We start from the raw sequence: 27,636 nt of genomic DNA, 5'->3' as shown, positions 1-27,636 counted from the left end.
GAGCGGAGAACGGCAACATTTCTGAATCAGCATACAAGTGATCTATAAGGAGCAATCAATTTTATATATGTACATTTCCAAAGCTCATTCAAAGAAGGTTAAGATATCTGAAGTACCCTCCTATTAAAATTCAGACTGTCTTTGTTAGAACAATTTCCAGTTGAGCAATGCAAAAATGCATCTGCTACAATTTCTCTTCTTCCCTCCTTTAATCCCTACTCCCCAATTTCCTTTAGGAAGAAACAACAGCATGGAGTTTCTTTTCAAGGTCTTAAAATAAAAAACTCCAAAAAAGGGATGCTGCTTATAAAACCTCTCAGAGTTGTTTGAAAAAGAAAAAAAAAAAAATGCATAAAGAGCCAAGTGCTTATATTCTGGCCAAGTTATGAGGCTCTGAGAACAAGAGCTTGAGGGGAAAACTTAACCCCATCCACGCCACCAGAATTAGCTCTTTCCCTTTTGGTTTGCATGTACTGCCTGTAAAGCCTTTGCAGTGAGAGGCCAGCCTGCTAGGGAAATCCAGGAATCTGCAACAAAAACGATGACAGTCTGAAATACTCTCTGGTGCCAACCTCCAAATTCTCGTCTGTCACTTCAGACCCCCACTAGTTGACAGAGCAGCAGAATTTCAACTCCAGTAGACTTGAATGTGCCTCTGGGCAAAGAAGCAGAGCTAACCAGGAAAGGGATTTAAAGAGTTTTTCTTGGGTATTTGTCAAACTTTTATTCCCTGTCTGTGGGCAGAGGGGATTCAACTTCAATTTTCTGCAGCGGCTCTGGGTCCAGCCCCTTACTTAAAGGTAAGTTTTAATAAATTTATGGCATTATCTAATTGCATTTGTTGAGCTGATTTGCGTGATCTGATAAAGCTGTCAAATATTTTTGCCTAAATAATGCAAAGCCATTTATTTACCAAAAAAAAAACCAAAACTTTTGTGTGATTTACAGAAAAGATACTTAACAGAGAATTTTACAATTTGTATTCATGTTTCCTTGTTTCTTGCGAAATTAAATAACAAGTACTAATAAATGATGGTGATTTTAGTGAAGACCAAGAATAGAAATGTGGAACTGTTAATCGCCTCAGTAGCATTCAGATCTTAGTGAAGCCTGAATCCTAAAATGTGTTTTGTAGAAGTACTTTATTACATACATGAAATAAACTATAAAGAAGGTAGTTTAAAAAAAAAACTTTCAAATCAAATAATTTGTATGTTTTTCATGTTTAAATAATCTAAAGTTATTCAGTCTCCTGCACCTAACAACAATGTAGAAACGGAACTTTTTGCTTTTCCAAAAGGTAGAAGAATTTCTCCTTTTATACTATATTCTTGTTTGATTATTTTTAAGTTACTGTGATTATTTTCCTCTCTTGATTCCCCTTTACAGATTTATAACTAATTGCTTTTTGCCTCCTACTATCATTTGTTAAGATGCTCACACATAGACCTAAAGTTTCTCTAATTCTTGATGATGTCTTATTTACAAAAGCAAAAAGGGGAGAGGAGAATTAAAGAGCTAGCTAAAGAGATTATGATAACTCATGTTATAACGTACTACCGTTTCTGGCTCTCTTTTCTAAAATAAAGCAATAATGTAAGTTGTGCTTTTTCATCCTTCTCAGGTAATAAAGGTCACTCTGCAAGAGAAAAAGAAAAAGAAAAAGAAAAAAAACTCATGCATTTAACTGCAGATCAATACTGTTGAAACAGTACCCCAAGAGGTACTGCAGAAAGAGTATCTCTTTTGCACTGCCTTTAATCTGCAAAGAGGTTAAATATGTCACCTTGGCATTGTATCTGAGCTCTCCTCTGGCCCAGGGCCTAAGCACATTGAATAGAAATGTTCACTCAGTCCAAGTCAGCAGAAATCTTTTTTTTTTTTAATTCCCCCCTTTCTCGTAGACACCAGCTTTTTTCAGTTCACAGCTTACTCAGTTGAACCTGATGGTTATGACTATTGTTAACTATGATTTTTTTTTAATTAAAAACACCATCTTTGGAAAGATTTAAGTTTATATTTCTGTTCATTTAATAAGATCCAGCAAAGCAGAGCACTTTATTTCATCTAGTTATCATCCAATCAACTAGTGCCACTTTCCACATTTTGGAGAAGAATATGCATATGTTATTTATGAACCTCGCCTTTTTCTTTCAAAGAATTTTCACCCAGTCATTGAGCAATTAGAGTACTGGCATTTCCTTCCCAGGTCTTTTGAGAATTAATCCCCAATAGCTTCTCATGGCACAGATTCACATATCAACTAAGTAAAAATAATAGTGATGATAGAAATAAAATGAGTAGTGATGTATCTGGACAACTTCAAAACATTATTTATTTCATTTCCTCTTGACTGTTATTTTTACTCAGTTGACTTAAACACTGCTATTTTACTTAAGTTTAACACCATGTCCAGAACAGGTTGGGAACATTTTTCCACCAAGAAGAGCATAAACAACTTGTTAGAAGACTTGAAGTGGACGTAGCCCTCACTTATCCCTCCAGAATGATCTTCAGTGGAGAAGGAGACCCCCATAAATAAATCTAGTAGAATTTCCCAGTAGGTCTGGCTGCCTGAGAGATGTCCACCAAGGCCAGGGTCTGTTTCTCACAGGATTCACGGGGCATCTTCTGCCAAAGGCTGAGTTAGCAATGATAGCACTACCTGGAGCTAGCCTGGCTTTTGTCTTAGTCATCAAAAGATGGTTAGAACTTTGAAAAACAGAGTGCATGGTCTTGACTGATTATTCCAAAGGTGGGGAGGCAATCTAATAAAGTGAGTAAGACCATGACCTGTGATTTATATCTGACCATATGGACCCAGTTTATATAAGACTATGGTTTATATCCAAGCTTTACCACTAAATAGCTCTGTGACTTTGGGCAAACAATTTAATCTCTTTGTGCCTTAGTCTCTTCATTCATGGAAATGAGATTATAAAATCAGTAGCTACCTCAGAGATTTGTTGTAAGAATTAAGGGAAGAAAAGAGCCATGTCTGGTACATTAAAGCAATCAATCAATCGTGGATAATATGAAAGTACTGGATTAACTATATGTCCCTATTGAAATTCCGTAGAACGGGAACTGACTCTAGATCTTTTCCCAGGGTTTCTTCCTTGTACTTACACATTTTGCTCTATAATAAAATATGAATGCCAGGTCTATGAATCTGAGGCAGCACAGCAGAGTGGACACAGCATGGGCTTCAGAGTCCAATGCATCTGGGCTAGAATCCTGACTCTGCCTCTTACAAGCAGAGTAAGCTTCGGCAGTTACTTCCCACTTGCAGGACTCAGTTTACCCATCTGTTTAGCAAAATGGGGATAATAATACACACAAATGAGGTTGTTGTAGGAATCAAATGTGATGTTTATTAAATGCCAAGTATAGCACTTGGCAGAGAAGTAAACACATAGGAAAGTTGACTGGTTGCTTTTAAGGAATCTCATATATCAGTGAGGCCTCTGTTACATACTAGCAATGATATCTCTGGTAGTAACAATGGAGATCAAGTTTGAATTGGCTTTTTTATCCAAAGAAATGTAAAAGTAAATCTGACACTACTATTTTCCCCTGGTGGGGGGGCCTCAACACGAGGTATTTATTACTACGAGTCTTCACTGCTGCATCAGTTAGTAGCTTCTTAATGGCCGAGTCAAAGGAAACCAAAGGAAGTGTTCTGTGTCAGCTTGCCATTACACAGAGTGAGAAGAAATGCGGCTTTGCTGTCAGTTCTGTTTTATTGGCTTACTTGGACAAGAGGGAAGGCCCTCAACATTTCTTCTTTCTTATCTCTTCTAAAGGCAAGAATAGGGCTTTTGACTTGCTCCGGGGGATATTTTTCCTAACTGAAATTCAAACGAAAAAGTCTTTTTTTTGTTGTTTTTTTGGTCTTTGTTTTGCGTTTTTGTAAACCTCTCCCCTATGTTCCTAGCATTGAAATGTCAGCTGCTTTTTCTGGCTGTGTGTAGCAGGAGCAGGCTGTCGTCATAGCAATGAAAGGGTGCAGAGAGACTCCTGCTTCATGACCCGCTCTGGGAAATAACTCTTAGTCTGCTTTACAATCCTTCTTTAGAAATGAAGTCTCCAGTCCTGGCTTGTTTCCTTCCTATTACACAACCAACTTATGTACACTCATTGCAGTAGCTAAATGTTTCCTTTAAAGATTTAGTGAATAGGTATTTTAAAAATGAACAAGAGAGCTGCTGAAACAGTGACTAGTTTACTGTGGCATACAGGGGAAAAACAACTGGGAAGGCAAAGGAAGAGAAATAGAAATGGCCTCACATGGTACACGTACTGCAGCACACCCTGAAATAAATCTGTTTTTCAAGTTCCCACTGCTTCCTCCCATCTTCACGATGTGCTGTGGTGTAGTGGTTATGGAGGGGGAATTCTGGGGCAGACTGCCTGGACTTGAATCCTGGCACTCATACTTTCCAGTTGTTTTAATCTAATCCATTCTGTGCCTCTGTCTTCTCATCTGTGAAATAGATATAATAACAGTCATAAAATTGTCATGGGAATTGAATGAGATTGAGCATGTAAGGCATTTATTACAGTATCTAACCCATGGTAAAGGTTGGCTGTTAAGCTCAGGAGCCTCAGTTTCCCCCACTTGTGAAATGTGGATAACAGCTAATTCATAAAATCATTGTATTATTTATTTATTTATTTATTTTTGGAGACACAGTCTTGCTCTGTTGCCCAGGCTAGAGTGCAGTGACATGATCTCAGCTCACTGCAACCTCCACTTCCCAGGTTCAAGTGATTCTTGTGCCTCAGTCCCCTAAGTAGCTGAGACTACAGGCATGTGCTACCATGCCTGGCTGATTTTTATTGTTTTAGTAGAGATGGGGTTTTGTCATGTTGGCTAGGCTGGTCTCAAACTCCAGGCCTCAAGTGATCCACCTGCCTCAGCCTCCCAAGGTGCTGGGATTACAGGTGTGAGCCACCATGCCCAGATGATCATTGTATGATTAACTAAAATAATGAATGTACATTCTCAATAAGTAGTGGTTATTACAATTCTTTTCATCATTTTGTTACTGAAACACCAAGGTTCCAGTCTAAGTCCTGCTGCTCACTTCACAGAAAGCCAATCATTGAGACAACAAGTATTGCCAATGAAGAAGGCTTTAATCAGGTGCTGCAGCTGAGGAGATAGGAGCACAGTCTCAAATCCATCTCCCTGACTGACTAAAACTAGGGGTTTACATAGCAGGGGAGAAATGTAACAATGTGTAAGAAAATAAGAACTAGGGAGGGGTATGGAAACAATCAAGGTGAATAAGGGGGTTAGGCATCTGCTGCAGTGGTCTGGTGCGTTTCCATTCTTTGATACTTTTGTAGGAGCCTGAATGTCCTGTCCTGAGGAAGGAACTTAGATAAAACAAATATAAGTTTCACACTTTAAGACCAGGAGGGTCGGTTTCTATGTTTTACAAAAAGATCTGTCTGTGGGACTATTGGGTAAGTTTCAGTTTGATCTAACTCTGACATGAATGGCCTTTTTGAACTTGGAATCTCCCAGTGAGTTAAATATAATGAATAGAGGCCTCAGAATTATCATTGCATAAATGTGAACCATTCAATTTCTAAAGGGGGAAAAAAAGAATTGTGACTTTTTACATTTATAAAGATTCATCTCATCTTGATTAACACTAGAGTAAAAAGTATTAAAACATCTTATCTTTCATTAACTTTTTATTAAGTTTCTGTTTCAGTTCCTCCAGTGTTTTCTAGGTCATGCAATTATGAAAATAAGTTAGCATTTTTATCTTACATCTCAAACAACTAATGTATTCAGTGTTCTATCCCTTGCAAAATGCCAGAGATACAGCAGGGAGCAAAACTAGAGAGGGGCTGAGCTCTTGTGGTGCTTACCATGTGGTTAGGAAAATGGTCATTAATCAAACCATCACAATAATGAAAACTACATAGGCCCAAACATAAGGTGCCCCCAAATACAATACCATCTTCATCTTTCTAGTTAGAACATCCTCAACCAAAGTGTTTGGCCAAACAGAACGTACAAATGGGTAATATATTGTAATGTACACTTGGGATATTTAATCTATGGTTCACATACATATTTAATACGTTATTTTAATTTAAATAGTTTAAACTTATTAACATGACTTTTTACTTTCTCACATTTCATGAAACAATATTGCTAAAACTCTTCATACGCATCTTTAACACCAGGGTGTATGTTCACTGGATCCATGCTGTAATTATCTAATACAGAGCACATCATCAATCCTTCTGCAAGTTGCTAAACATCTGCTTATGCTGCAAATTTGATCCCCAGGCATTAGTCCTCATTCGTGGTCATGATCTCCACACTTTCATTATTTACTAGATTGTTTTTTCCAGTGCTCTTTAAAGGGCTTATTTAAAAACCACTTGAAACTATAACTGTGGCTTTCTAAAATTGTGTGATTCCAACTTGCAATAATGAAGTCATACCTGAGGAATAATGACTAAACCTGTTTTAAATATCTTTATGTATTTTTTCATCTATTTTGTCAAGGTGACCTTTCTAAGAACAAAAATAAGCATTGCTTGGCCGGGCACGGTGGCTCAAGCCTGTAATCCCAGCACTTTGGGAGGCCAAGACGGGCGGATCACGAGGTCAGGAGATCGAGACCATCCTGGCTAACACGGTGAAACCCCATCTCTACTAAAACTACAAACAAATAGCCGGGCGAGGTCGCGGGCGCCTGTAGTCCCAGCTACTCAGGAGGCTGAGGCAGGAGAATGGCATAAACCTGGGAGGCAGAGCTTGCAGTGAGCTGAGATCCGACCACTGCACTCCAGCCTGGGTGACAGAGCAAAACTCCGTCTCAAAAAAAAAAAAAAAAAAAAGGCATTGCTTGAGTTTTTTTTTTTTTTTTTTTTTTTTTTTTTTTGAGACAGAGTCTCATTATGTCACCCAGGCTGGAGTGCAGTTGGGTGCAATCTTGGCTCCCTGCAACTTCTGCCTCCTGGGGTGGAGCAATTCTTCTGCCTCAACCTCCCGAGTGGCTGGGATTACGGGTGTGCACAACCACCCCTGACTAATTTTTTGTATTTTTAGTAGAGACAGGGTTTCACCATGTTGGCTAGGCTGACCTTGAACTCCTGACCTCAGGTGATCACCTACCTCGGCCTCCCAGAGTGCTGGAATTACAGGTGTGAGCCACCGTGCCTGGCCCCTTGAGATGATTTCTAATTGTTTTTTTGAATAGTACTTTGCTGCTCAAAATGAAGAAACTGAGATGGTGGCTGTTAATGTGAGAGACTTTGGAAGCACTTGAATATAAGGCAAATCCCTCCTTTTTACAGCAAGATTTGGGGGAGTGAAAAAAAAAACACACATTTTATTTGAACACATACCATATATAATGATACACTGAAATAAGTGTTATGAGGGCAAAACACCTCTGTTCTAAGAGAGTATATAAGGATCCTGACCTCCACTCAGGGTCAATAATGGCTTTCCTTGATCTGAAGTCTGAATAGAGGTTAACTCTCTGTGTGTGTGTGTGTGTGTGTGTGTGTGTGTGTGTGTGTGTTGAGGGGGGGGAAATGTGTGTGTGTGTGTGTGTGTGTGTTGCGGGGGGGGAACATGTGTATATGTGTGTGTGTGTGTTTGGTGGTGGTGGCTGGGAAGAGTGGGTGCTGGCAAGAGAATTCTGACAGTGTGAACAACTTGTGCAAAGACCCTGGAGCAAGAGGGATTGTGGCCTATTTAAGGAACCAAGAGGCAGCCAGCTCCCAAGAGCAAGGGCAGAGCAGTGGGAGGTGTAAATCTCCATAATACTCCCCATAATTCTCCCTTCCCTGAACACTAAATGTATGTGCCTTCTGCTTGATTCAGGTTTAACGTATATCTTTAACATCTGGACAGATTTTTGGTTAGTCTCAAAGCCCCAACAGGCGTGACCATGTCTATCCGTAGCTCAGACCCATATGGTGGTAGGTTCAATTAGGAAGGATGATGGGCAGTTGAAGGTCAGAGGCCCAGAAAAGTCTTAAGTCATTGACTCTGAGTATATCATATACACTCACAGGGCTGGGACACCTTGATGTCGGATGGTGACTCAGCAGAGAACTCAAAATAGAAGAACGTCTTTTTCATCCTTCAGATGACTTTAGGGCCAAACCATAGAGCTCTCCCCAGAGACTCAGTAATACTTTAAAAGCTCTAAAGCATCAGTGTTAATGCTGGATCAGGTAACAGCACGTATATGTTAGCCAAAATATGACTAAGAGATTTGCTGTCTGATAACAAGTCTTTTAACTATTATGTAAAGACAAGGTGAACAAGACTATTCTGAGTCTGATTATAAAGCACCTATAATAACTGTTTTGTTTACTACATTTCCCAGAAAGGAAATTTTTCCATAGTTGTAATAATTACTAAAAATAGCAGTCTACAGGCTTCCTCTGATATAAACAAATTCAACAGAAGATACCTGGCCTTATTTGGATGCATGGATGTACATACTCCAGGAAATGACAGGCCAAGAGTAATAAGAGAAAGAAAGTAACAAGACAAACCTCTCCTTTTTCTAGTACACATGGTATGTCTTTCTTAGTTCATTAAACTTTAGAAAAGCGATAAATAGATCAAGTTGCCATCATCTGCCTTGAAACCCAAAAACATTGAAACAAGTTCCCTAGGCCCAGAAGGGAAGGAAGAGGACTTGTAAATTTTGCTGAGACTGCCAGAGAAGGAGCTAACCACTGGAGGCTTCAGACTGGAGGGTTCAGAAACCAGGGGATCACTAGGCAACACAAGGAAAATTCAACTAGAAAGACTTGAAGCAATAACTACCAGCACTAAAATTTCCAGGGAGTCACGGATGTGGCCAATATCAATAAAGAGGAATCCTGTTCCTCCTTTCAGAGGTATGGATGACTGCATTTACAGTCTGGTTCAGTGTTCAGACAGCTTATTAATGCTTAAGAGAAAAGGAAAGAGAAGGAAGATAGAAAGAAGAAGTACAGCAAGGCAAGAAGTGCCCAGGGGAGACAGGTATGCTAAGTTGATTTAAGTGGCATGGCAATATAAAGAACTTCAAAAATAAAATTTATCTTTTGAAATTTAAATGTAAGTTAATGTTTTAAAAAACTATAGGAACTGAAAATAAATCAAATACAAATATCTACTTCGACCTAATCTTACTGCAATTTCAATTTCCAGCAAATATCATAGAAACTGAAGTGGAACAAAAAAAGAATGCAAAATAACAAAGAATACAAAACCATAGTACCCAAATTAAAAACATATTCTGGTCTTTTGTGTCAGTTCCCTAATAAATCTAGATGGAGAATTATGTTTTCATGTTTTAGTGTATGCCAAACTTTAGACACCCTCCTCTTTTCTAGGAGATACAAATTTCAGGAGCGATATTTAGCTATTACACACTTAGCTTTTCATCAGAGATGGGGGGTAGCTGACACACACATGGCCCATTCTGCCCATGCCTTTCAGGTCAATCTCTGAGGGCTTGGCTGTGCTATGTTTCCAGCTAGCAGAAAGGAAAGTTAGGCCCCTTTTCCTTGCTTTTCCAGGGACAGAGCTTGTAGAGTGCTGAGAAATCCAATTACAACTTCCTTTCATGGTGAAATCCAATTACAACCTCTCCCATGGTGAAAGCCAAACTTTTTGATACGAAAGGAAACTAAACAAAAGGGCTTCAAGCAGGGGATATGCTTATGCTTTGCCTTCTCACTTAGGCAATTATGCAGAAAGGTTGCAATGACCTTGGCTTGCCTTGCTTAGGAAGAAAAGTCATAATCTACTACCCCCTACTCCCACAAAAAGAAAAAACATTTTCATATCTGATTCCAGGAGTTTGGGGAGTTTTCTCAAGGATCCATTACTCAGGCAAAGCAAATTTTGAGTCAATACTTGCTCCCTCCCACACACTTTTCTTTTCGGCAAGATGACTTTTCTTATTGAACTTGGAATGCCATGTTAAACAATAAATAAATTAGTGAATTATTTAGGCCAATATCCTCCCATAATCTGTTTCCAACAACTTTTTTTTTTTTTTTTTTTTTTGAGACAGAGTCTAGCTCTGTCGCCCAGGCTAGAGTACAGGGTGCGGTGGTGCAATCTCGGCTCACTGCAACCTTCACATACCCAGCTCAAGCGATTCTCCTGCCTCAGCCTCCTAAGTAGCTGGGACTACAGGCGCCTGTCATCACGCCTGGCTAGTTTTTGTATTTGTAGTAGAGATGAGGTTTCACCATGTTGGCTGGCTGGTCTTGAACTTCTGGCCTCAAGTGATCCACCCACCTTGGCCGCCCAAAGTGCTGGGATTACAGGTGTGAGCTACTGTGCCTGGCCTGTTTTTGATACCTTTGTGATATCCGATGCTGTGTGTCACCCTTTCAGCCAAACTGTTTGCTTGAGATTAGTGAGAAACTGCAGTACTGCTTGGAGAGGGGTAATCCTAAATTCCTAAAACCTAGTTGAGATAAATGGAAACAGTTCTCAAAACAGTAATTTATGAAAATAGATATTTTATAAGTACTTGACACAAGTCTATAATTGCTGAGATATTTAATAATAGAATTACTAACCATGTTCTATTCAAATCTCTGTCACTTCTATATAATCACTGTACTCCAATGAATGTGTATAAAATACATATTTGCAGCTTATAGAGAAAAAATTTGCAAATTTTCGGAAGAATCATGCAGTCAACTAATAGGTTTTTAATTGAAGATGAGTGGAGTGGGGAGTGGTAAATGGTTATCCTTTTTCAAAAATTAGGACAAACTTTACCCTAGGTTCAAATAAAAGTGCTATGCCTACCGAGTTAACGAACCCACCATTCAAAGTGGCCCTAAATAGCTCTGAAAGCAAAGCATTTTTACATTATTTGATTCAACTTGAGTTATCTAATTGCCTGTATAATATGATAGGGACCCAGGCCAGACACAATGGCTCATGCCTGTAATCCCAGCACTTTAGGAGGCTGAGTTGGGTGGATCATTTCCAGTCAGGAGTTCAAGACCAGCCTGACCAACATGGTGAAAACCTGTCTCTACCAAAAAATATAAAAATTAGTCAGGCGTGGTTGTGTGCACCTGTAGTCCCAGCTACTCAGGAAGTTGAGGCAGGAGAATTGCTTGAACCCGGGAGGCAAAGGTTGCAGTGAGTGGAGATTGGCCACTGCACTCCAGCCTGGGCAACAGAGCAAGACTTCATCTCAAAAAACAAAAAAAAATAGGGACCCAGTGGGAAGGTACCCTGAGATGTACAAAAATCAGAAGAATTCACCTTTATGATGGGTAAATAAAACATGTAAATGGTTTCATGATGTGTTTGGTCAGATGTTCATGTTGTCTTAGCTCACTGAAATAATTTTTAACTCTCAAGCCATTAGTTCAGTGGATTCTCCCAACCTTTTACTGAGGACCAAACAACTTTGAGCTAATTCTCACTAAATCAAGGGAGTATTCTGTTAGAATTCAGAAGAAACAAAACACAGATTCTTAACCCTAAGTGTCTTCTTTTTCACTCTTTTTCTTCCCTGTTGCCCAACTCCAACTAATGGGTTTTGAGGACTTTATAATGGGAAGCAGGTTAATGTCTTTCTAGAGAAAAAAACTTTTCAATAATTTCCTAAAATATGGGGAGAAGAAAATACTGGAAGATGTTGTTACAAAACAGAAAAATACTTGGTTGAAACCTTGGTACTCATAGTAATCTTGTATTCATTAGCTTTTTGGATAGGCATAGGAGGGGAAGAGAAGTATCAGCATTATCTCACTGATAAAAACAGCTGATGTCTTCTTAACAATCTGAAAATGAAGCCATTGATTTCAAAAGCAAATGTTTTATTATACTCTGAAAAACACTCTGGATTGGATCATTCAAGGTTACGATAACCTGAGATAACTGCAGCCTCAAACTCTGGGGCTCCAGCAATCCTCCTGCCTCAGCCTCCTCAGTAGCTGGGACTACAGGCATAAGCCATTAAGCCCGGCTTGAGGGGAAGAATCTTTTCCCACAGTGGGAGGAGAAGAATTAACAGCTGTGGACCAGCTGTGGGCAAGCTGTGCCTTTTCCTTGCTTAAAGACATCTTCTTAGCGTTTTCTCTCTGAAGGCATAAATAAGCTTCCAGGTTTTCACGCTATTTTCAAAGAACTTTTCAAACTCTAACCTTAAAATCCATTAGAGTTTATTACATCTGCTTCTTTCAGAAAAGGTAGATAATAAGTAACTTTGCACCACTGAAGTAAGCAAGCAATTGTTTCCCATATTAAATGTGTTGGCCCTCACCAAGGTACATGAGAAGCTTGGACCATGATCTGAATCCTAAAGGGACTTCTGCTGCGACTGAATGCTTGCATTAGTGGTTCACACAAGAACTAAATGCTCATCAAAGTACACCATTATTCCCCAGAAGGTCCCAACACCATGAGAATGAGGCTACTTGGAAATGTTCTTTGGTATTATTTGTTGTTTTTCTTAATCCTGGAAGAGAACTACCACCCCAATGAATAATTCTTGGTCCATTCACAGAGCTGAAAGCACTTGAAATTCCTCTCCCAACTAGCAGAATGTAACAACTGACTTACTCTGTTAGCAAAAGAGGGACAATTTCCACTGAATCCAAAGGAGTTTAATATTATACTGGTAGAGTTTAACTAATAAGGGAAATTCAAATAAGAGCAGTCAGAGGAGAAAGCCAAGAACGAGGCATTCAGGGGAAAGAAATGACAGGGGTAGTAGAGAGACAAATAAATTAAGGGGTAGGGAGAAGAGTTAAAGGCAGAAAAAGAAGAGGATTAAACTATCTGAATATTTCAGGGGCTAGGCTTTAAAAGGTGTATTGTCATACTATTAACAACATGAAGTCAATCATTCAGATATTATTAAGTTACTGCAATATCACAAATGCCAGGATTTCAAATGAGCCATCCTAAGAGCAGATTCAGGGTTTGTGAAGCCAAGAGTTTATACGTATGTTTGGGACCTTCGTTTTTAAAAATATAAAAGTCAAAATCAAGTTTAGAACTTTGTATGGAGCCTGCACAAGTGAGGGGTCCTGAAACTGAAGCTTCCTAGTTTTATGGCACGTCTATCCTGGCCATATTCAAATGTCTATACCCCAAATATAACAAAAAGTGGAGGAAAATAAATAAATGTAAATATGAGAAAATCCTGCGTTCTCTTTCTCTGAGAAAGAGAAAATAGTAGCACAGATACCATAGCAGGACTTGAGCAAAGAAAAATAAATATGGCCAATATAATTTCTCCTGCTATAACACAGGGCAGGAGTGGTGGACCCTTTCTGAAGGACTGGCAAGTATCTGAGAAAAAGAACAGGGAACTGTCTCCTTGGATGGATCCATCCCATCTAGAGCTCTGGAATGAGACACAGTGAGATTAGTGAGTGGTACGATAAGATGAGAAACTCTGAAAGGCATGATTAAGAGGTGGTGAAAGGTGGCTGTTGCACAAGCTTGGGTAAGATAAGCCTAGGGGATCCTCTAAATATAATTAAAGTAATCCCTCAATTACACATTATAGAAAAGGAGGAATTGACTAACTTTGCCTGAGCAAGAAAGAAACAGACCTTTAAGAATGTGTCTGAAAAGCCATCCCTCTGGGTGCCTTTTGGCTTCCATGCTCCTCACTGCTGACTGGGCACAGTGGCAAAGAGGGATGTTCAGGAAGCACTCACTGAACGGTAGTTCCGTGAAATGGAGGTGAGGGTCACAGATGGGAGTGCATGGGTGGTACACAGGTGAAGTGCTTAGCATCGAACCTGGCATATAGTAAAATCTCAGGAAATGTATATGCCATTGTATGAGCTACTATTAAATGGTCTAAAATAAAAATGTACTTTTTCACTAAAATAATACTTTGATGACCATAGGTGATTCTACTACTAATGAGTACACTTGAGTGCTATTCCACACAAAAATATTTAATGCTTATAGCCAATTATATATTGCCACTTACAAACTTAGTAACTCAAAACAACTGTTTCATAAGGTCTCAAGATCTGATAGGTCAGAAATTTGGGCAGGCCTCTCAGAGGCACTCAGCTAGGAGAGGAGCTGATCCGGAGTGGCCCAAGATCTCTCCACTCATATGTCCTGCGCATTTGCAAAGACAGATGCAAAGCTGGGATTGGTAGAATGGTTGAAGTGTCTTCTGTGACATGACAGTTTCAGAAAATTGCTCAACGCTCCCAAAATGAGTTTTCCAGGAGATGCAGGTAAAAGTTCCAAGGTCTCCTATGACCTCGCCTCAGAAGTCCCAGAACCTCATTTCTATCTCAATCAATTGGCCAAGTCACTAAACCCAATCCAGACTCAAGGGAAGGAGAATTAGACTCCACCTCTAAATAGGAGAAATAGCAAAGAATTTATAGCAATCTCTACCACAATATTTATACCTATTAAATAAGAAATGTAAGAAATTGTCTCAAGGCAACTACCCAAGAGAGTTAGAATAGAGTTGACATTTGTGGGCGTTTGGCTCTTAATGGGATACCTATTTCTGCCATGACAAATGATTCCTCTGGAGATTTGTTTTAATGGTACATGGGTCAGCCAATAGAAAAACTCTAGGCATTTGAAATTCAAATGCTGGATGTTCTGTATAAAATGCTGTCTAGCTATCATCTTTTAAAATTCCAGCTGAGGTTCTCCTGAAAGTTTTGTAATAACACACCCTGTTCCTAACAGAAGGAAAGGGCTCTCCTTCCAGTTACCCATCATCCCTCATCTTTAACCTCTCTAAATCCGTGAAAAGAAATAGTGGGATGAAGGAAAGAAAGAAATAACCTAAGGACTCTAGTAAAGGGATGAATTAAAGTGTCTGAATTATTCATTATTGGGGTTATTAAGCCATTTTCTGCCTTATGAGTGTTTCAAAGATATGATAACATCTTTCATTTCAGTTTTACAGTTGATGAAATTACCAAATAACTGTAGGATCACATTTGAATCTCAAAACAACTCCAGAAGACAGATAAGAAAATGTATTATTATTTTTCCTCTTTTGTAGATGAAGAAACCAGTGACTTGACCAAAGTCTCTTAGCTGGTAAAAGGCAGTTCAACTCTGGAACTTAGATCTTCCAGTTCCATACCAACTGTCCTTTAAACTATGCGGCTGCCTTTGAATAAGCTCATGCATTTGAGCAAAATAATATTTATTTAGTTTCACATCAATACTGCATATTTAAGTCTTTGAGAATAATAACTCCGTGTGTTCCAAAATTTGTCTCATTTTTTGCATTTTTCATCTGGAGTTTTATTTTCTATTTCTGCAAAAATAATCTGTATTTTGTAGTCAGTGCACACCAAACTCGAATGTCTCAAAATAAATGACTTTTTACTCATCCAAGAATAAATGGTATTCATCATACTTAGCAAGGACATCATGGTTTTGATTTTTCAAAGTACTTTGCAAGCGTCAGCTAATTAAGCCTCCCTGAGTCTTCAATATGACAGTTGTTTTCAAAATCTCTCTCATTTCCCAGGAAAGTTCTCCATTCTGTCTTACTTATACAAATCAGCACATTTGCTCAGTTCTTAAAATAAGAAGCTAAAGGCCATGAAATTATTTTTGATCAATATGTGGCAAATACAATTAGCTCAGTGAGACAAAAATGCCCAGTGACTAGTCTGAAGGACAACGTGGAACACGACGGAAGAACACAAGGCGTTTTATAGGCTAGATACTGGATTGTCCCACAGGGTCCTTCAAAAATAAAACATAGGCATCTTCTTTATAATTGAAACTTGAAGGGGTTTCCTGCTTGGATCATTCTAAATGACATGACCATACTCTGCATTTAAATTTTGTTTTCAATTACAGGATGGAAAAAACTCTTAAAAAATAGTTCCATCTTTGGACTCAGTAATAATCAGGGACCATGCAGTAAATGTTGGCTCTCAAAAAGCCTGCACAAGTGGCCATCTGAGGTTATATGACAATCCCTAGACTTGTTCTATGCCTTAAAATGTCTTCCATACAGCCACGCCATGATTCTCAGCATTCGATAGCTCCTTTTGGGTTAAGAACAATGTGAACATACTCTTACCTGAGAATAGAAAGATATTAACTCAGTAATAATTTTTTGTTGTTGTTTTTAGATAGAGTCTCACTCTATTGCCCACGCTGGAGTGTAGTGGCTCAATCTTGGCTCACTTCAACCTCCGCTTCCCGGGTTCAAGCAATTCTCCTGCCTCAGCCTCCCGAGTAGCTGGGATTACAGGCGCCTGCCATCACATCCAGATAATTTTTGTGTTTTCAGTAGAGACAGGATTTCACCATGTTGGCCAGGCTGGTCTCAAACTCCTGACCTCAAGTGATCTGCCCGCCTCAGCCTCCCAAAGTGGTGGGATTGCAGGCATGAGCCACCATTCCCAGCCCTAATTCTGGAATATTCTTATTTCCTCGGTATGGTTTAGATGCATGCAAGAAACAAAGATTTACAAGTATAGAATATAGGATAGGTGAGTTTGTGTTTAATGAGTGAACTAAAAGTAAATATGTTCTGGAACTAGCTCCTGGGAAGCTTGAAATCCCCTAGGGGAGGAAGATACGGAAAAGGGGAGGAGAAACACTAAGGTTCTTTTCCCTTATATCACACTTAATACAAGACATATGTAGTTAATACAAGATATAAATGACTCTAATGATGTTACCAATGAGAGGCAGCAGGCAGAACAATGGAAATAATAATCACTTGCATGTGTAAGGTACTTCAGAGTTTGCAAAGAGCTTCCTCACCTCAGTGGCTACCTTTGACATTGGAAGGAACTGTTATTCCCATCCTATAGATGAAGTTTGGAGAGAGAAAGTAATTTGTTCAAGGTAGTATTTAGAACTTGGCAAAGCCAGGGCCAGAACTTCTGGCTTCTAGTCTGTAGCCTATTCACTGGTCTGTTTGGGGAGAATATTGGTCACTGAGTCCAAAGCTCAGCATTTCTAATTCTTGCTCACCTCTTAAGCCTTGTACATTCAGCCAAATAATTTAGACTCTTCAAGCTTCTGTTTCTTTACATTTAAAAATTATATCCCTCCTTTCTTTATTGAATCAAATGAGAGAGTATATAAGAAAACACTTCATAAACTGTGAAATGCTAAATAAATATAAGGAAGGTATAACTAAATCCATCTTAATACGTTAATATTCCTTGGAACCCTGCCTCAAGACACCCTTACAGTTAAACTTTCCTCCCTTTTGTGTTAAAGAATAAAGAGTTCCTCCTTCTCTTTGGAGTTAAAACCTTTCGCATGTGATTTAATAGTAGAACAGTAAATATGTATCCAGGACTTACTAAGATGGTATCGTCTCACTTAATCTTCATACCATTTTATAGACAATGAACTGAAGCCCCCAAAAGCTACACAATTTGCTCAATTATGCAAATTAAGTATCAGAGCCTATGACATCCTATTTCAGAACTTATGCCTTTAATTGTTATGAAATATTTTCTTGCTAATGGTTTTGGCAACTGATCTGTTTTTCCTTGTTGTGGTTATCAGTTGCTGTAAAACAGTATGCCCTCACATTAAATGGCTTAAAATTACATCCCTTTATTTGCTCATATTTATCCAATCTGGATTGGGCTCGACTGCATGATTCTTCTGCTGATTTTGTCTGGAGTTAATTCATTTGGCTTCAGTGAGCTAGGAGCACATCTGGGGCTGAACCATCCAGGAGGGTCTGTTATCCTGCAAGGTTCTGGCCACGTGGTCTCTCATCATTCAGTAGTCTGGTTCAAGCTTTTGTACAGCACAGCTGATAGCTTCTACCAAGAGGAAAAACTCCAATGTGCAAAGGTTTACCAAGTTTCTGCTGGCATCGTATTTGCTAATGTCACATTGGTCAAAGCAATGTTAAGGCCCACGTCATAGGAAAATGAAGCTCAGAAGTTGAGGTTTACTGGGGGTCATCATTGTTTACCATATCTCCTCTCTTACCCTTTATCTTCAATTTTTCCTTATTTACCTGTCCTTTCCCTTCAGCATAGAAGGGAAATCTGGGGCCGGGCACGGTGGCTCATGCCTGTAATCCCAGTAATTTTAGGGGGCTGAGGCAGGTGGATCACCTGAGGTCAGGAGTTTGAGACCAGCCTGACCAACATGGTAAAACCCCATCTCTACTAAAAATACAAAAAATTAGCTGGGTTTGGTGGCGCATGCCTGTAATCCCAGCTACTCAGGAGGCTGAGGCACGAGAATCGCTTGAACCCGGGAGGCGGAGGTTGCAGTGAGCCTGGATCATGCCACTGCACTCCAGCCTGGAAAACAGAGTGAGACTCTGTCTCAAAAAAAAAATAAAGACAGAGGAAAGGAAAGGAAAGAAGGGAAGGGAAGGGAATGGAAGGAGGGAAGGGAAGGGAAGGAGGGAAGGAGGAAGAAGGGAAGGGAAGGAAAGAAGGGAAGGGAAGAAGGGAAGGGAAGGGAACGGAAGGGAAGGGAAGGGAATCTGAATGATCACATTCAACTACAAATATAAATTTCCTGTAACTGCACATTCCCTTAAAGCTACTACCTTACTCTCCTTTGCACAGCCAATCATTTTTAGAGTGGTCTACACTCACTGTTCTCACTTCATCACTGCCTGTTCACTCTCCAATCACTGCAGGCTGGCATCCAGCGACACCACGGCAACAAAACGGCTCTCCCTGAGCTCCTCGATAACCTCTGCACTTCCAGAGGCAATGGATAATTTCCTGACTTTGTTTGCTTTGAACTCTCTGTGACATTTAACACTTCCCTTTACTCATGTGACTCTTGTTTCTCTCACTGTTTGTATCTTTAGCTCTTCCCATCCTCTGATGGTGCCTAATGATCTTCACTCCCCAGGGTTCTGGCTCCAGCTCTCTGCTCAACTGGTTGAATAACTGCTCATGCTACAGCATCCAAACTACATCTGTAACCCCAAACTCCATGCTTGCCTCCAGACCTATTTACCCAAGTATCTACTAGATATCTCTACTCAAATTCAACAAGCCCAAAACTAATTCACTATCTTTCTTCTAAAACCAAACCTTCCTCCTATAATCCTTCACCTTGGTAATTAATACCATTTACTAAGTTGCTCAAATTAGAAATGTGATAACTCAAGACTTTTCCTTCTCATATTCCTACAATATCTAATTTGTCATTAAGTTTTATCTGTTTTTTTTTTTTTTTTAATTATTTCTTAGAACTATCCAGTTGTGTTTTGGTAAATGAACAACCCATTCTCTGAGAGAGGGAGAGGTGGATGACACTTGATGATTTTCATGGTGTGATTGATCCTCTCACCACAAATGATTTTGATGCAGGATATTTTCTTGACCCCTTCATGGAACTCACAGCAGGGTTTCCTTGTTTACTCAGCCTGCCCTGCTCAATCCCTTGCAGGAAGGATCCCGCAAGCGAATGAGTGCAGGAACCTGAGCAAGCGAGGGCAGGAATTAGCCACTTTGGCACCAGCAGGAGCAAACTCCTTGTGGGCCCCTCACCAGCGTCCAGGTGTGGGCACCTGCCACCCCAAGCCCAGAGGGCATGTAACCATACTCTTTTAGCTCCACCGTCCGCAGACAGCAGTGTGTTATCAGCTCAGGGAGCCCTTTGCCTCATTACTTCAGCAAGGGCAAAGGACCAGTGCGACCGCCTTTTTGGGTACCTGCAAGTAGTGTGTCCGAGTTCTTGTCCAGTGCCCAAGAGGAATGAGGTCACACAGATGAATTGAAGGATGGTTAATGTGGAGATTTGTTTTTGTTTTTTTTTCAGTGATGAAAGCGGCTCTCAGTGGACAGGGGAGCTGGAAAGGGAACGGAAAGGGAAGATCCCTCTCCTCTGAATCAAGCCACCTCTCTCCTATGTCCAGGAGCTTCTTCCCGACATCTAGCTGCTTCTTCCCTCTGCTGGATGAGTTCTGGGGTCTTTATAGGCACAGGATGGGGACAGGGCAGGCCATAGGTAGTTTTGGAAAAGGCAATATTCTATTGGTAAAAAGACGTTATTCAGAAAGAACCAATCAGGAGAGAATGGAAGTCTTCACTTTGGGCTGTGGGTTTCAGGCTTTTCGGCTTGAAGGTGGGATTTTGCCAGGGACCCGCCCCTGTATGCCTACAGTTTCTCTGCCTCCTGTTGCTATTAATTTTAAGCTACTAATGTGACACCACTGAACAGAATCAGGAAGAGACATGCAGAACACGTATGGCATTTCCACCAACAGATATAATAGATGTAAAAAACCTCGAAAGAGTAGATAATAGTAAAATAATTATGAAGTGATGAGTTTTTACTATTTACTTTCTTTGTTTTTAATATAATTAATTTAATTATACAGATATATAATTTAATTTTTAATTGATGGCTTTAACAACCAACTCAAAAAATTCTTGAAATGTAACAAACAGCTCTCATAAATCAGTACAGCCTGGATCTATCCCTCTTTTCTCCACTCCCAAGACCACAGTCAAAATGTAAGGCTCTGACCACCTCACCTTGATGTTACAATTGTCTCTCACAGGTCATGCTACTGGTCTGTCCTCTACACAGCTGTCACACATGCAAATCTGGTTATATCATCACCCCTGTCCACAAATGTGTGCACACACACAGAGACATACACACATGCATGCACACACATACACACTTACAATAATTATTTGGGTCCCTATAGCTTTATGGCTGGAATTTTTAATTTTTTTAATGCACTATGACTTTTACAATATGGCTATCTGCTTGCTCTTGAGCCTTGTCTACCGCATCCCACTTCCCCTATTGACAGTCTAGAGACCCAAATATTAACATCCTGGAGACTCGATGCTTCTGCAACTTCACCCATGCTGCTGCCTGCCACCCTGTAGAGTACACTTCTCATCCTTCACACAGCTAACTACTGTTTATTAGTTTTCAAACCTCAGATCAAGAATTACCTTCTCTGGACGTCATCTCTATGCAGTAGTTAAGAACACTGTAGTTAAGAACACAGACCTGAAATCAAGCAGAATTGTTAAATATCTGCTCTGCCACTTCTTAGCTGTGTAAACTTGAACAAGTTACTTGATCTTTATGCCTGAGTTTCCTTACTAGTGAAATGATTACAATAATGTGCTTACCTTATAGAATTGTTCAGAAGATTTAAAGAATATGTGTGTGCAAAGCTCTTAGAATAGTGCCTGGAACTTAAGCACTTAGGACATAGTAAAGTTAGCTATTATTAACTACCTAACTTAAAAATGCTTCCAATCTCTCTTTCCATTGCATTATGTATGTAATCATCACATTACACTATATGATTTTATATAAATATGTTATATATTTATAGATACATTATTAGTATATAGATACATATATAGATACGTGTATATAATACATATGTAGACACATGTATATAAGTATATAGATACATATATAGTATACATATAACCCTCAACCTGTGGGATCTGACACTATCTCCAGGTACACATATACAGTATATACATATATGTATACTACATATGTATATATGTATCGTATCTATGTACTTATATACATGTATCTATACATGTATACATTTATCTATATACATATATACATTATATACATATATGTATCTATACACACATATATATGTTTCATGTATGGTTCCTGTCTCATAACTCCCATAGACCTTGTTATAATGTTATAATGTTGGTGCACTTTAGGCCTCATAAGTGGACCTCAGAATAACAGGATCTCTCTCTCTAATCTTCTATTTTTTTACCTGCTACTTTCTCTCCCCAAGCCAGGACTCTAATCTTCCCCTACCTTTACCTACCTTGTGAGATTGTAGGTCATAAGACCCCCATTTCAGAAAGGGTTCTGCTCCATATTCTGGAGGAAGGAATGTTGCACGGAGAGGCCAAGAAGAGACCCAGCACAGTGACTCATGCCTGTAATCTCAGCACTTTGGGAGGCCAAGGTGGGAGAATCGTTTGAACCCAGGCGTTCAAGACCAGCCTGGGCAACATAGGGAGATCCTGTCTCTACAGGAAAAAAAAAAAAAAAAAAATTGAATTACCCAAGTGTGAAGTGTGGAGGCAATCGCCTGTAACCCCAACTACTTGGGAGGTTGAGGTGGGAGCACGCTTGGGCCCAGGAGGTCGAAATCACACCACTGCACTCCGGCCTCACAGTCAGAGTGAGACCCACCTCAAAGGAAAAAAAAAAAAAACAGGCCAAAAAGAATCTGAACAGATGGGCCTTGCTGGGTTTCCCTACTCAGCCTTTGAGGACTAAAGCATACCCTTTTTGTCTAAACACATTTCTATGTGGTTGTCAATGGTGCCTATCCTTTTATGAACTCTCCATAAAAGGCCCAAAGGGACAAGGTTTGAAGAAATGACAAGATAACTGAACCTGTGGAGGTTCCTAGAGGGTGTGTTCTGGGGAGGGCTTGGAATCTCTGTGCCCCTTCCCCCATACCTCGCCCTTTGCATCTCTTCATTTGTATCCTTTGTAATATCCTTTATTATAAACCAGTAAACCCAAGTGGGTGTTTCCCTGAGTTCTGTGACCCACTCTAGCAAATTAATAGAACCCAAAGAGGGAGTCATGGAAGCCCAACTTGAAACCAGTCAGTCCGAAGTTCTGGAGGCCTGATCTTGTGACTGGTATCTGGGAAAGGGAAGATGTCTTGTGAGACTGAGCCCTCAACCTGTGGGATCTGATGCTATCTCCAGTTACACAGGGTCAGAATTCATTTGGAAGACACTCAGCTGGTGCCTGCTGCAGAGTTGATTGCTTGCATGTTGATGACGAAAGGTCACAGAAGTCTTCTGTGTTGATGGTAGTGTGGTGTGAGACCAGAGGAAAAGCAATTTGAGATTTTCCACATGCAGAAACTCTTAAGACAGAAACTATATGTCCCTGTACTTAGGCAGTGTCTAGTAAGCACTCAATGAATGAATTTAAAGAAATGAATGAGTGATGCATGCTCTCACCAACTGGACATTCTTTCCTTTTGATTCATTCAGCTACATTTAGATTTAGGGAAATGAAGGGAACTTGTGAGATCATGCGGACAGATTAAAAGATAAATATTTTCTCAAATTTAATTAGCTGTGCATGTTGCTGCAACAAACAAAGTCAAAAAGAAATGAGCCATATGATGCACAACACTTTTGTTAATTCTTGCTTCCCCTTTAAGTTGTACCATTTGTAAGAAAATAGGGTAGCGTTCCATGTGCCTAATTCCATTGTCATGTGTGGTGAATGTCAGAAACACTCCTGGCATTAAAAGGAGCCTAAATGTGTGGCCAGAATGGACTTTAATGTTCTACTGGACAATTTTTCTGACCTCACAGCAAAACTTAAATTACATTATTTTCTGAGAATCTAAGTTGTTTATTCAATAATCACAACTTAACTTATCTGGAAGATGAGAGAAAAAAGAATTAAAATTTATTGAGCATCTCCTAGGTATCAGGCAGATTTACAGGTATCATTTCTTCTAACTCTCACAAAACTGAATTTGATGTTTTATTAGTCAAGGTTCTCCAGAGAAACAGAATCAATAGGAGATAGGTAGGTAGGTAGGTAGATAGATATAGATAATGAGGACTTAGTTCACATTACTGGAGCCAGTCCCAAGATCTGCAGTCAGCAAATTGGAAAACCAGGAGAGCCAATTGTATAGTTCCCATTCAAGTCTGAAGACCTGAGAACCAATGATGTGAGTTCTAGTCCAAGTCTGAAGTCCTAAGAATTGGAGGGCTGATGGTGTTAAGTCCCAGTCCAATGGCAGAATATCAATGTCCCAACTCAAACAGATAGGCAGAGAGAGAGAAGGAATTCTTCCTTCCCCTGCCTTTTTGTTCTGTTCAGGTCCCCAATGGATTGAATTATGCCCACTCACATTGGGTACAGCAATCTGCTTTATTCTATCTACCAATTCAAATGCTAATTTCTTCAGAACACACCCTCAGAGACACACGCAGGAATAATGTCTAAGTAGATATCTGGGCATCCCATGGTCTAGTCACGCTGACATATAAAATTAACCATGGCAGATGTTATCCCCATTTTTAGGTGGGGAATCTGAGGCTTAGAGGGCTAAGTAACTTGCCAAAGATCTTATAGATGGCAAATGTTGCTCCAGACTTCAAATGCATGTCTCTCTAATCTGAAAGCACCATTCTGCTTCCACTAAACCAATGGGTCTCAATCAGGGCGATTTTGCCCCCCATGGAACATTTGGCAATGTCTGGAGACATTTTTGGTTGTCCCTAGCTGGTGGGGGATGGGGGCTCGCTACTGATATCTAATGGGCAGAGACCAGGAATGCTGCTATGCATCCTACAATGCACAGGACAGCCTCCCGCAACAAAGAATCATCAAGCCAAAATGTTAATAGTGCCAAGGTAAAGAAATCCTGCACTAAATCATACTATTTTGTATTTCTATAGTTTTCAAAAACAGTAGAATAGTAATAACATACTGATCTAAAACATAAGGCTAGGCACAGTGGCTCGTCTCTGTAATCCCAGCACTTTGGGAAGCTGAGGTAGGAGGAATGCTTGAGGTCAGAGGTTTGAGACCAGCCTGGGCAACATGGCAAGACCCCATCTCTACAAAAAAATACAAACAATTAGCCGAGCATAGTAGTGTGCACCTATGTCCCCAGCTACTTCAGAGTCTAAGGCAGGAGGATGACCTGAGCCCAGGAGTCGGAGGCTGCAGTGAGCTATGATTGCAATTACACTCCAGCCTGAGCAACAGAGCTAGACCCTGTCTCAAAAATAAAAATAAATAAAATAAAATATAAGTGACTATAGTTCCACAAATCTAATAAATATTTATGGAATAAATGAATAAATAAGTAAATGTTGATTTTAAAATGTAGAGGAAAGAAACTGCATTTTTCAATGATTATTTACAATTAGCCTTTACTAACAGGATAGAATGTTTTAAATTATCATCGATAATAGAGTCTATATGTTTACTTTAAGCATGAATTACTGTATATAAAATATTTTATTTTAATACAATAAAAATCATGGAATATATGTTAGTGGGTTTAGTAGTTTAAAGGGAAAAGATAGCAGCAATTTAGGGTTCATAAAATTAATGGAATTATTTTCAATTTTAGAATCCTGAAATATTAGGGCTAGAGGATCATCTATGTCTCACTCTTCATGGTTCATCACTTGAGAAAACTGTATCTAAGAAAGGGCAAGTGACTTTCCCAAGGTCTCCTGGCAGTCAGGGGCACTGCTAGAGACAGAATCCAGCTCTCCTGACAGTTTAATGCTTTTCTCGTTGTAAGGTGTTTTTGAATGTATTAGAGTTTGGGGCAGTGGGGAGAGGTTGTTCCATGTTTTTACTTAAATACATTTTTCTTTCATTGAAAATTGAATTCCTATACTTTTTACCTTGTTTAGACCATAAGATATTTTATTTAAAGAAACTTTTGATATCAAGTAATCCAACCAACCTTCTAAGATAAGCCTTTTCCTTCAACACAGGGAAGTGCATTTTGCCAAGTACGTACCATCTTACTACTTAAAATGTTTGGAACTTTTTCTTTAAAAACTCAAACTCAAAGTGAAATCTCAATTCGTCCCAGTGGTGTTTTTTGTTTGTTTGTTTGTTTGGGGATTTTTTTAGTTTTTGCCCCCCTTCCTTACACCTTTTCTGTAAGAGGTAAAATGGAGAATTTTCAAAATAGCTAGAAAAAAGGTGGACTAGGAGCCAGGAAATCTAGCTTCAATCCCAGCTCCCCTTCTACAGAGCCTGGTGACCTCCAGCATGTCACACTGCAGGCTTTCTAGGCCTGTTCTTCATCTGCCACATCCTGGGGTTGTTGTAAATATCAAATAAGGTAATATCCCATTTGTAAATTTATTTGGTAAACCCAAAGCACTATGACAATAGAAATTTCAAGTATATTTTATATGCCACTACCCTTTCTAAATAAAGTAAACATGCATTCCATTGTTAATATTCTAAATTTCTCCTTGTTATATGGAGTCATTTTCAGAGGGATCATTTAGAGGAATTATACTTGAGTCTCCAAGTACATGTCATTTTCATTAAAACTGGGAATTGATTAGTCCAGACTAGTTTATTTAAGGTTATAAACGATTTAAGTTTCTCCCCACACCACTGATTCAACCCTCCCACTCCCTACCCCACCACACACACACACACACACACACACACACACACACACACATACACACAATCCCAAACCACTTTCTATGTGCAGCTTTACTCTCCATTCTTCCAACTCACTGTTGCCTGGTACAGGTGGCCCACCCTGTGTTATTTGAATAGTGAGATAGGTAAAAATGTGTTCTTGTTCCTAACATGATGAGGAAGCCTATGCTATAGCCCCGTTTTCTTCAATAGCTACTGTGGGAGGCCGAGGCAGGTGGATCACTTGAGGCCGGGAGTTCAAGACCAGCCTGGACAACATGGTGAAACCCCCGTCTCTACTAAAAATACAAAAATTAGCCAGTCATGGTGGCACATGCCAGTAATTCCAGCTACTTGGGAGGCTGAGGCATGAGAATCACTTGAGTCTGGGAAACAGAGGTTATAGTGAACCGAGATTGCACCATTGAACTCCAGCTTGGGCAACAGAGTGAGACTCTGTCTCAAAAAAAAGTGGGGGGGAACCTTCACTTGCTGAGTTAGAACCAAAGACTCATAGGAATTCCTATGTGCCACACCAAAAATGATGATGATAATGATGAAGGAAAATAAGGGGAATATGAAGAAAATATGAAATGGAAGTCATCTGTTGTTAAATGAAGATGAAACATATACATATGTTGCCACTCCCTGCTAAAATTCCAGAATAATGATAGGAAAAGAATAGTAATAATATAGACTCACAGTGACTAAAATAAAAGAAGAGGAGACAAAGAAGAAGATAAGTGTCAACACATCTTTAGAAGATGGAAGACTGACTTAGAACAGGGAAAGCTTAAACCTAAGAGTCTGCAGAGAAGGATGCCATAGACAAAGAAGGAAGCCATTCACACCGAAGAACCCATGCAAGTTTCCAGAACTGGAGGCACCAGGTGATTTGAAAGGCAAGGTGAGGATAGAGGCTGAAATCTGGAGTATTGGTTGAAAGCCTATCAGATTAACTCTTAGATTCAAGATCCTTCCTCCTGCCTGCACAGGCAGAGGACTTCCATGTTTCAACACAAGCAGGAAAAAGCTTATCCTCTGGCTCTGCACTCAGGGTAAGCACCATGTCAGGTGGCAGGTGGAGCCATACAGAAACCTAGGGCTAAGTGAAAAATCAGTGTGTGCACTGAGACAACTCCAGTCTCTTCACTCATCTCATAGAATGCTAGCAACCAGGTTTATATTTGCTTCCCAAGGTAAGAGGTAGGAATTTCTCCTCTAGAGAAAAGAAAATCTCCCTAAAATATCTGAGAATGACCTTTGGGGTGCCCCATCGAGACTGTCAGATTCCTGCTCCTTGGAACCCTCCAATGCTCCATGGAACTGTTCTTGGGAGCCCTCCAAGCCCTGTCCATAAAGTTCTAATTGGCTTTCTAGTGACTCACTGCTAAGTATTAATGGACAGCCAAATACGTCAAATATTAGAGAAAAGCTTTCAACATGAAAAACAAAGATCAAAACAAACTAACTGGGAAAAAAAAGGAACA

At 39.7% G+C, this 27,636-nt stretch overlaps 1 protein-coding gene across 1 annotated transcript in view; it reads left to right on the top strand.

Annotated features, from left to right (window-relative positions):
- The first annotated feature begins 405 nt into the window (after positions 1–405).
- SPARCL1 (SPARC like 1) overlaps positions 406–27,636 on the top strand; it is a 56,682-nt gene continuing 29,451 nt past the window's right edge. Inside the window, exon 1 of the mRNA XM_007999194.3 lies at positions 406–800. The gene's annotated coding sequence lies outside the window, so the exon portion shown is untranslated. The remainder of the gene's footprint in view (positions 801–27,636) is intronic.

The sequence above is a fragment of the Chlorocebus sabaeus genome, chromosome 7, assembly GCF_047675955.1.
Source record: "Chlorocebus sabaeus isolate Y175 chromosome 7, mChlSab1.0.hap1, whole genome shotgun sequence".
Lineage (NCBI taxonomy): Eukaryota > Metazoa > Chordata > Mammalia > Primates > Cercopithecidae > Chlorocebus > Chlorocebus sabaeus.
This window is presented reverse-complemented; position numbering and strand designations above follow the sequence as displayed.